The sequence below is a fragment of the Mastomys coucha genome, unplaced genomic scaffold (genome assembly GCF_008632895.1).
Source record: "Mastomys coucha isolate ucsf_1 unplaced genomic scaffold, UCSF_Mcou_1 pScaffold18, whole genome shotgun sequence".
In the NCBI taxonomy this organism is placed as follows: Eukaryota; Metazoa; Chordata; class Mammalia; order Rodentia; family Muridae; genus Mastomys; species Mastomys coucha.
Window position 1 is genome coordinate 36716440 of NW_022196900.1, and position 10190 is coordinate 36726629.

The 10190-nt window shown below is 37.2% G+C and overlaps 1 protein-coding gene across 41 annotated transcripts in view; it reads right to left on the reverse strand.

Moving 5' to 3' along the window:
• Ptprd (protein tyrosine phosphatase receptor type D) overlaps positions 1 to 10190 on the reverse strand; it is a 2240535-nt gene that overhangs the window by 585828 nt on the left and 1644517 nt on the right. The gene's annotated exons all lie outside the window — the stretch shown is intronic.

Genomic DNA, 10190 nt, shown 5'->3' on the forward strand with positions numbered 1-10190 from the left:
AATTGTGATATTGTTACTGTTATGACTTGTAGAGCAAATATCTGTGTTTTATGACTGTCTTAGGTGACTCCTGTGATGAAAAGGTCCTTGGACTTTGAAGGTGGTTGAGACCCACAAGTTGAGAAATACTGCCCTAACACATTGCCTTTTTGGATATTTTACAGAGAAAATTTTAGCTCATCTTGCCTAAGCTTTTAGTAAAGATTTTTTTTAAATGGCAAATGTCTGTCCCCTCCACTGGCAGGTAAAGATTACAGTTGTCCACACGAAACTGCTCATCTGAGATTTCCGGAACTCATCCTTCAGCCCTTCAAATATAAGTTAAAGATTCATTGCCACAGAATGATTTATTTTTCAGACCATATGGTTGAATTCTGAGTGTATATGTGTTATTGAGAAGTTAAGACACCGAAAGGCCTTTCAGAACTCTTGATAAGAACGTAATGCTGTCCATGCTATGGTTTAAAGTTGTTGTTTATTGTGTGTTTATTGTGTTGTGTGTTGTGTTTAAAAGTGCACCCTTATAAAGGAAGCACTTTCCAAGACTGATATTTATTTGAACATCTTATTTAAGTTTTGAGTTCTAAATTGTGTTCAAGAAGCAAATACATAGTCTATTTTTAAAGGCTTCTGATCCAGTACAATGTGTTTCTGGATTGAAGTGGAAAATAAATATTGCAAGCATATATGCAGTTAAGTAGGCAAAATGGCAGAGGTGTCCTTTTAACTTCATTTGGAATGATACAAAACTCCTTGTGGCTCTACTGTGCACTGGAGCAAGGAAACATTTTTATAGCCATCAGGACTTAGGAGAACAGAATTTATGAATTGATAGAAGACTTATTTATATGGGCTCTTAATCCATGCATTTCTGTACTAATGTCTTATGTGAATGCACACACATACACACATACACACACACACACACACACACACACACACACGCACACACACACCATATTCTTGAATATAATGTTTGAATACAATTTTTGAATATAATTGAAAGACAACCTGAGAAAGAGAGTCCCTAGCCATTTGTTTCCTATAACATAGGAGGGGACATATCTAATACTGTGTCTATCATTCATGTTATAATGCATGACCACGTGAAAAAGCTAAATAGAAACTAAAGCAAATCAGTGTGATGAACTTTAATGACAACGCAGATGTTCATATGCTGATGTATTCAGTGACATTCCTCCTAAACATTTCATTCTTTCTTTATTTTTGCTGATTAAGGAGAATATTAGCATTCATGTCTTTGGGCATCTTTAAACTCATTTATTCCTTTATTAAACAACATATGAAAATAAAATTAGAAATTTCAAACACTGGTGTTTTAAAGGGCAACCAACTCTATAGTTAGAAGCAAATATATTTCAAAACATGACGTGTCTTTGTAAAGCATGGAGTTTCAGAGTGTAGAATGGCCGGGTAACTAGTCAGAGTTCAGGAAGAGATAGGGCTCTAAACTCAATGTCGGGCTCCATGCTTTCATTCTGATAGACTTGGATCTGATAGGTTCTTTTCTTAGAATGCTTGTGTGACTAGGCTTCTTCACAGATCTCTTAACTGAGCTACAACTTCAGTGTCTGACCCTGTGACTGGAACTCCACCAGGAGTGTCTTGTTGCAATAGCCGACCTGCTGGCTGAAGATCCTCTTTATCTTCCTCGAGTCTTCTCTGAAGCAAAATGAACTAAAGCCCCTTTACCATTGCACTTTAGATAGACTCTGTGGGGTTTGTTCTCATGAAAAAAATTAACTTAAAATTTAAAACTACCTTTGGAAATATTGTTGATGGAGGTGAGAGCAATGGTGGTGGTCACCAGGCCAATCGCATCTCAGTAATTCACACTGTGCCTAAACCCTGGTTTGCACTGTTGTACGAGAGTGTTAGAAGTCAGAAAGCAAAATGAATCTTGATAGCTTCCTGCTTGAAGGTTTAGGTATTATCTTGGCCTAGCAGTAACTCCGGATAAGCCTGTCTAATGAGTGTCATTTGTGGTATTTTAATTCACTCTCTCACCAGGCCAAGTCAATGACCCATGTATTCCTCCTGCTCATGAACATCTATATAATTCTAAAATAAAGGTTAAAAAGCAGAATAAATTTCTCCTCTAGTTTCCAATCAACTAGGAATTATTCTGTCATTACTTCAACACATTGGAAGGGACAGGAACAAATGCTTTTGGAATAGGAACAAAACCATTGGTGAAAATTGTCTGCATAGATGACTCTGTATATATGTATATAAAGTTTGTAAACAATTCTTAGTGAAGAAGTTGTATTTGAATCCTCAATTTGTGAATGTTAACCACACTGTCATGGACAAATATTGTGCATTAATATCTGTTTTATTATTATTATTAAAATTGGGGCAATTTTCTAGTAATGAATGATTGTGGTAAGTAAATTTAACTAAACTAATTAAGCAGTTAATTTAAAGAGGTCTTGATGTGTAACTCAGTCCTCTTGCCTCAACCTCCTAAGTGCTTCTATCACATGCAGGAACCGCAATGCCTGGGTTAAGACTCAGATTAAACATTCACTATTAAACACCCAAAACTATACTGGTGAAAAGTGGTAAAATGCTAGCCAGTACATAAAATTAAGGAAATCTGGAAGGATGTTTTCTAATACTGACTCAAATTAAACAAAATAGATTGGGCAAAGTATATTAAAAAAATTAAGAAAGTAAGATTTTTTTAAGTACCTTAATTAACTGATCATTAAGAAATGGTAATATAGGTCTTAAATTATTGGTATCATGTTAGTGAGTAGACCCCGCTGAAGTCTGGTATGAGTAACCCTGTTACGAGCGTGTTTCATAGACAATGATCAGATTTAAGCTTTTGTTACACTGCTCTGAAATTATAGCCAGGTCAGCATTTTTGGCCCCTCTCCTCCCTCCTTGTCCTGTGAGGGGTGTGTTACTATTTTAACTGCTCTGTAATGTGGCTGATAAAATTTAATCTGATGCACAGAGGAAAACTGAACCACCACTATCAGCAGCTGGAGCCTGCTGCAGCAGATGGGAGCTGACACTTACAACCAGGACAGAGAAAAACACTGTCACTCAAAGTGAGCTTCCAGTGACCAATAGTGAACAATGAGGAAAGAGAACAACGCAAGGAATTCCTTTGCCATTGGTAAAGACTGAAGGTTTGGTTAAAATAAACAGTAGGCATCAGAGGGTTCTAATGACTTTGGCCTCCTTTCCTTTCCTGCCTCTCACGTTCCCATGGGTTCCAGTTCTATACTGTAGCATTATTGTAAATAATACCCCAGAGTCATGTTCAAAGTCACTTCTTCTGAAGGGTCCTGCTCCCAACAGAGCAGTTTCCAAGTCTTGTTCCCTTTTTCTATTCCATTTTCCAATGTATACTCCAATCCTCTGCATTTCTGCAAACATCATCACCTTAGTACCTTACACCATGACAATCTGTCCTCCTGGCCACACTTTCCTGAAGCATAGTTTTATTACGATACACTCTGTAAAATGACAAAATAAGCTCCCTGGTAATGAACTCATTCCCATACCCCACAGCATGGTATTCCAGACTCATATCATTTCTCTCCCCTCTATTCTTCCAGCTTTTTTATAGGTCACTTGACATCAGGACTCCACAAATCCACCCACAGTGGTATCCACTTCTACCACACCTGCCATTGTATGGGAAAATTTGGGCAGGCACATCTATCTACCTGGCAGGCACTTCACATTCCTATTTGCTATACCAAATTTCTGTAGGCCCTAGTGAAATATATGATACTTTTCGGAGTCTTTCTTCAAGAATTCTATAACGGACATTCTTTTTTTTTATTTTGACAATAAGCTTTTATTAGTCAGTATAATTTTTTTCCTTTTTTATTGGATATTTACTTTATTTACATTTCAAATGTTATCCCCAACCAGACCCCACAGAATTCCCAGGGACTAAGCCATCAACAAAGGAGTACATATGGCTCCAGCTGCATATGTAGCAGAGGATGGCCTTGTCATGCACTAAGGATAAGTCCTTGGTCCTATAATGAACATTCTTAATTCCTGTAATATACTCTCCTTATTTAGAAAACATCAGATTCCACAAATTTGTGTCACCTCATAAGTCATGTTACTCAGAAAGGTCATGAGATATACATTTAATTTGTTCTTTCTTAGCTAAGACCATCTTTGTTATCAAAATATAAATGTGTTTATTACAGAATATGAAATAGTAATCAGAGCACTTATGTTCAAAGAGGAGAAAAGCAGCTATTAATGCAACACCATCAAATAGCTAGTCTTCCAGTTTTATATCAATATCATGTGCTCTTTGTCCCTTTACTTGAGCATCAGTCTGTGCTCATTGAAAGATGGTCAATAGTGGCCATAATGGCTCTCAAAGACAAAAACCTTAATGGAAAAATTTTCTGTAGGGTGATAGTGGAGTATAGGTTTGGTGGGTTTTGTAGAAGAACTGGATCCTCTTTGTGTTCCAAAAAAGTTACTGGTCCTGTTTGAAATGTTACAGTATAGTATTGGGGTAATAATACTGTTTCAGAGAAACACTAAGTGCTGTGATAATACATGCAAGTTCCCCATAGCTTAATATGGGAGGATAACAATATTTAATGGCTTCTAGTGGAAAGGTAAAGTTTCCACCCATGTCACCTTCTACCCCCATGAAGCTGGAATTCACCAATGGAAGTCAAGGACAAAGGATCAGGGAGCATGGACTGTTTTCTTTGCCTTTCTTTGGAGTCAAATGTTTAAAGATCCCAACTCACATCCCCTCTCTCCACCGTTCCTTCCTTACCCTCTCTTTCTTTCAAAATTCTGTCTGTTTCTCTTTCCTCTCTGTCCTCTCCTCTCTTATCTTTTCATTGCATAGCACAGGCTGGCATTCAACTTGAATCTAACTGGCCTAGACACTTGCCTGCTTGATGGCATGTGTACATTGCTATGTCTGACCTCTTTGTCTTTCTCATTCTCTCTTGGTCTTCACCCTATACTTCAGCCTCTCTTGGTCTCTTTGATTCTTCTGCTTACCTTCATAGGTCCTGTTAAAGTCTGTTTTTTCTTTCTTTTTATTGCTGCTATCTTTTCCATTTCTGCCTTTATAGTATATTTTCTATCTCATACTTTTTAAATTTTCTTTTCCTCCAGTATTTCTGGCATTATCATTTGCTTTTGCCTATTTTATATCTGGCTACATTTTACTTTTAAAAATCTCTAAGGTTAAGCAATAGTCTTCAGTTTAGATTTAGAAAAAGTATTCTTATGTTTTGGCTCAGAGACATTCACAAACCCCTGGCATATCTGTGAAACTCTAGATAATCTCCGGAAGTTTGTGTTGATGGGTAGGGGTCACAATATCTTAACAAATAAGGGGTTTACAGTTTGATGTAGGTATGCCTTTTGTGTTTCACCATGAATCTCAAAAGAAGAGTATAGGCTTTGTAGTAGGATCTGATAGTTTTTTGAATTTCCTTAGTTTCTGTTGTTATGTTTCCCTTTTCATTTCTGATTTTGTTGATTTGGATAGTGTTTCTGTGGCCTCTGGTTAGTCTGGCTAAGGGTTTAGCTATCTTGTTGATTTTCTAGAATAATTAGCTCTTGGTTTTGTTGATTTTTTGTATAGCACTCTTTGTTTCTACTTGGTTGATTTCAGCACTGAGTTTGATTATTTTTTGCCATCTACTCCTCTTGGACATATTTGCTTCTTTTTCTTCTAGAGCTTTCAGATATGCTGTGAAGCTGCACCTCCAGTAAATAGGATGAGGGATGGGGAAACACACTCATCTCAAAATTTTAAACCCAGAAATGCTTCTGTCCAAATGAAAGACAGGAACAAAAATGAAACAGAAACTGAAAGATAGGCTATCTCATCTAGGGATCCAGCCCATCTGCAGACATCAAACCCCCACACAATTGCTGATGCCAAGAAGTGCTTGCTGACAGGAGCCTGATGTGGCTTTTCCCTGAGAGGTTCTACCAGCACCTGACCAATACAGATGCAGATTCTTACAGCCAACCATTGTACTGAACCCAGGGACCCCAATGGAAGAGCTTCGGCAAGGACTGATGGAGCTGAATGGGATTTCAACCTCAAAAGAAGAACAATATCAACTAACTGGACCACCCAGAGCTCCCAGGGACTAAACCACTAACCAAAGAGTTTACATGGAAGTTCTAGGACTCCAGATACATATGTAGCAGAGGATGGACTTATCCGACATCAATGGGAGAGGAGGGAGGTTTCATGCCCCAGCGTAAGGGGATGCTAGAGTGGATGAATGGGTGGAAGAGCACCCTCATAGAGGCAAAAAGGAGGGGATGAGGGGGGATGGGATGGGCGGTTGGTGGAGGGGTAACCAGGAAGAGGAGTATCATTTGAAATGTAAATGAATAAAATTATTAATAAAAAAGAATAATACTAAGAGACTAAAGAAGAGTATTACTATAAGTACATTAATGTGCCATTTTGAAAATTAAGGTAGTAAGTATAAGTTCCTTTAATAAAACATCCACAAGTTTGCCAGACATTATTTTAAGTATTTTACTCACACTGACTCATCTCATCTGGACACAGGTGCATTAAATTAGCATCACTACTTTTGCTGGGCTAAAGGTCACTGCTTTGATCATCCCTAAGCCTAATGGATGTCTAGAGTCTGGGCTCTCCACCATTGTACCCAAGCATTTTCAAAAGAATTATTACTAGCAATGTGTCAGTTGCATGTGTCTTCAACGGCATGAAATTTTATAGCATATTTGAGACTGACACATTAAGTTTATAATTTGAGGCCAGCTTATGCAACATGACAAGTCAGTGTCTTAGACAAAACACAGTATGTATAGGTTTTCTACTTGATTTTAACAATGGGCCATTTTTGAGGATTTACTTTATAGACTGTATCTCTGTAGTAACATGAAGACAAGTTACAAAATATGCTATGTTTTACTAACAGAATGTTTAATTTTTATCTTGCTGGGACAAACATTCTGTGTTTATGGAATGAGTGACCCCATGATCAACAAAGGATGAACAAAACCATATTTATGAGCTATTTGGAACATAAAAAAACAGAATGATATAAATAAAATTTGGTTTCTCAGAAGATGGCTGGTACAAGGGCTTCCAGGTTTATTTGGTTTTGTTCTGCAGTTTGAACATTATTATAAGATAGGTGAATTAACACTGAATGGTAGAAAAAACACATTAAGAATGGTGAAAGAAATGTAATAATAATTTTGTACGATTTTGGGACCATACTTCACCTGAAATTCACTTTCTCCTCTTGGCATGAAGGCAGAATCAACTCCTCTTGTTCTCAGCTTCATTTGCATGAAAATCAAGGTGGGGAAGGAAACACTAAAAATGCAGCTGGTTTGTCATAAATAATAACCACTTCCATTTCCATAGCACCTGTGAAAAGGTCCCTAGAAATCTGATAACTTTAAAACCCATGCACCAGATTTCAAATGCAAAATCTCCTGAGATGTAATGTTAGGGTTATGAATTTAAACACTTGAGGTCAGCAAATGGGAGCCGTCTGGTTCTCATTATGGCATTATTTCATCTACATAAGCATGGATTGTTCCCCCTCCCTTGTTCTTTACTTAAAAATTCCACTGCACTGAAAATATTGTCTATCTAAATATTTAGCACACCAAAATGTAAACAGTGTGGGGTTGTTGAGTTCTATGTGTTGATATTTTGAACAGCATAAAATTGATGCAATTTGAATTTTTATTTGTTTGCTTAGAATCCTGAGCTAAATGAAAAATGTTGGCCCAGAAGTCATATGAAGGAAGATGTTAGCAGCCCACCTCATTTACTTCTCTTTGTTACTTCCAGGATTCAAGAATGAACAGAGAGACACAGTGGAGAGTCTGACATGGTTACTAGTTCAGTACAGATGCCTGGGACTGAGGCATCCCATTAGATGCTTTGCTCATGTCAACTTGTCTATTCCTATAGCTATTACAAGAAGGTATCTCAATATTTATTTTATGAGAGATAAACTGGGAGCTTAGAGTGATTAAATCAGAATTTGCTAGTTGCTAATTTCCCCACTTTTCTCATCGAATGGAATAGGGGAAGAATCTTCCTAAAAATTCCTCTATACACTTTGTGTCATTTTCTCAGATCATTTGTAGCTCTGAAATAGATGATTGTGGACAAAATGCAATGGAAAATGTTAAGTATGTAGTTAAAGATCTGTAAAATAGTATTCACTACTTACAGCCCAAAATTTTAATTTTGGAGCATATGGAAAAGACTATTTGCATCCAGTTCAGAAGGAAGATTTGGGGCAAGACCATCTGCTTAGATTCCCTGGATCAGTCCACTGGGGAAAATGTGACCAAACTGCAGTATTTCAAACAAGGTTGCCTGGTGGTGAAGCAAGTATTCGCCTGTAACTGACCTCTCCTTGCAGTGGGGACATGCTTCAGCTGTCTTGTCATATGCAGTTCGACACACGTAGAACTCTACACACAAATAAGAAAGCATCTATTTTCTCAATTGGTTGAACCTCCCCCAATACTAGCCATTTATTTGAAGCTACTAAAACTTAAAATCATGTTATTTCAGGGACAGGGACACCTAGAAGACATTTCTTTCTTTATCTGAGCTTTGGGAGCAGTGGAATCTAAGGATAACTTCATGCTTGAGTTATTTAAGGGAGTGCAGAGCTGTTATCAATATCTAAAGCTGCCTAACTTACCTGCTCAATCCATTTCACTTCTAACTTGAAGAATACTTCTTCAGAAAGTATTTTTATTTATTTTATCTTTTATTATTTATTTCCTTTTTATGTATTTGTTTGTTGTTTTGTGTGTGTATGCTTGCCATAGTAGTAAGGGTTCACTAAATGAGTAAAACTGATAGAATGAGTCTATGTATGTATGTATGTATGTATGTATGTATGTATGTATCTATTTATCTATCACATATGCATCTATCTATGTATCTATCTACAACTACATCTCTCTATCATCTACATATGTATGTATATATGTTTGTATCTATCTTTGTATCTCTTATCTATATCCATATCTGTATCCATTTCCATATCAATATCTTATATAAGCTATCAATTTATCATCTATCTATCTATCTATTGGGAGGGTGAGAGAGAGAGAGAGAGAAAGAGAGAGAGAGAGCAATAGATAAAGAGAGAGACAGAGAAAGAGTATTAATTGCTTACAGGCTTTTGTCAAGCTGATCCAACAAGGCAAACTACTAATGGATGGTCCACAAATCTTATGGTTGTTCAGTCCACAAAATTGGATGTCTCAGTTTGTCTACAGTATACCCTGGAATCCCAAAGAAGTAGTCTCTAATGCAAATGGAGGAATGAACTTGCTAGAGAGAGCTGAAACAAGTAAGGCAAGAGAAGATTCCTTTTTCCATGACCTTTATATAGGCTGCCAACAGAAGGTGTGGCCTAGATTAAAAGTTTGTCCTCCAGATCAAATGATCCAGATTAGAAGTGATTTGGTTAAAAAAAATTCCCTCACTGGTGTACCTGCTTTTTGGGGTTCAATTCCAGATTTATTTAAGCTGGCAACCAAGAAGAGCCATCACACTTGCTGTGGTATGCATGTTGGGTTCAGAGGATGTATTTCTGAATTCAGTTTTATGCATCTACAACTGGGTCTGGAGGAAAGAGTTTGGCTTGACAGCAGGCATTTTCCCTGTTTTGTACATTCTCACCAGCTAGAACATTTTTTGAAATGTAGCTTCAGAGTTCTAGTTTGCTTTGGAGTAGAACTTCATTGAATACATCCTATTTGCCATAGACTATAATAACTGACTATGTAAAGTGTATATGTTAGAGTACTTTTAGTGAAAGAGAAGTCTACGTTATGGACAATATCTCTCTTATGTTAAGACCAAAAGATTTTGTGGTTTGATGAAGCTATTTATTTAAGAAAAAGGTGGCATAGCTGGGTCCTCTGGTAGAATAATGTCCAATTTCTGGAGGAACCACCAAACTGATTTCCAGAGTGGTTGTACCAGCTTGGAATCCCACCAGCAATGAAGGAGTGTTCCTCTTTCTCCACAATCTCTCCAGCATCTGCTATCACCTTAGTTTTTTATCCTAGCCATTCTGACTGGTGTGAGTAGAACCTCAGGGTTGTTTTGATTTGCATTTCCCTGATGACTAAGGATGTTGAACATTTCTTTATGTGCT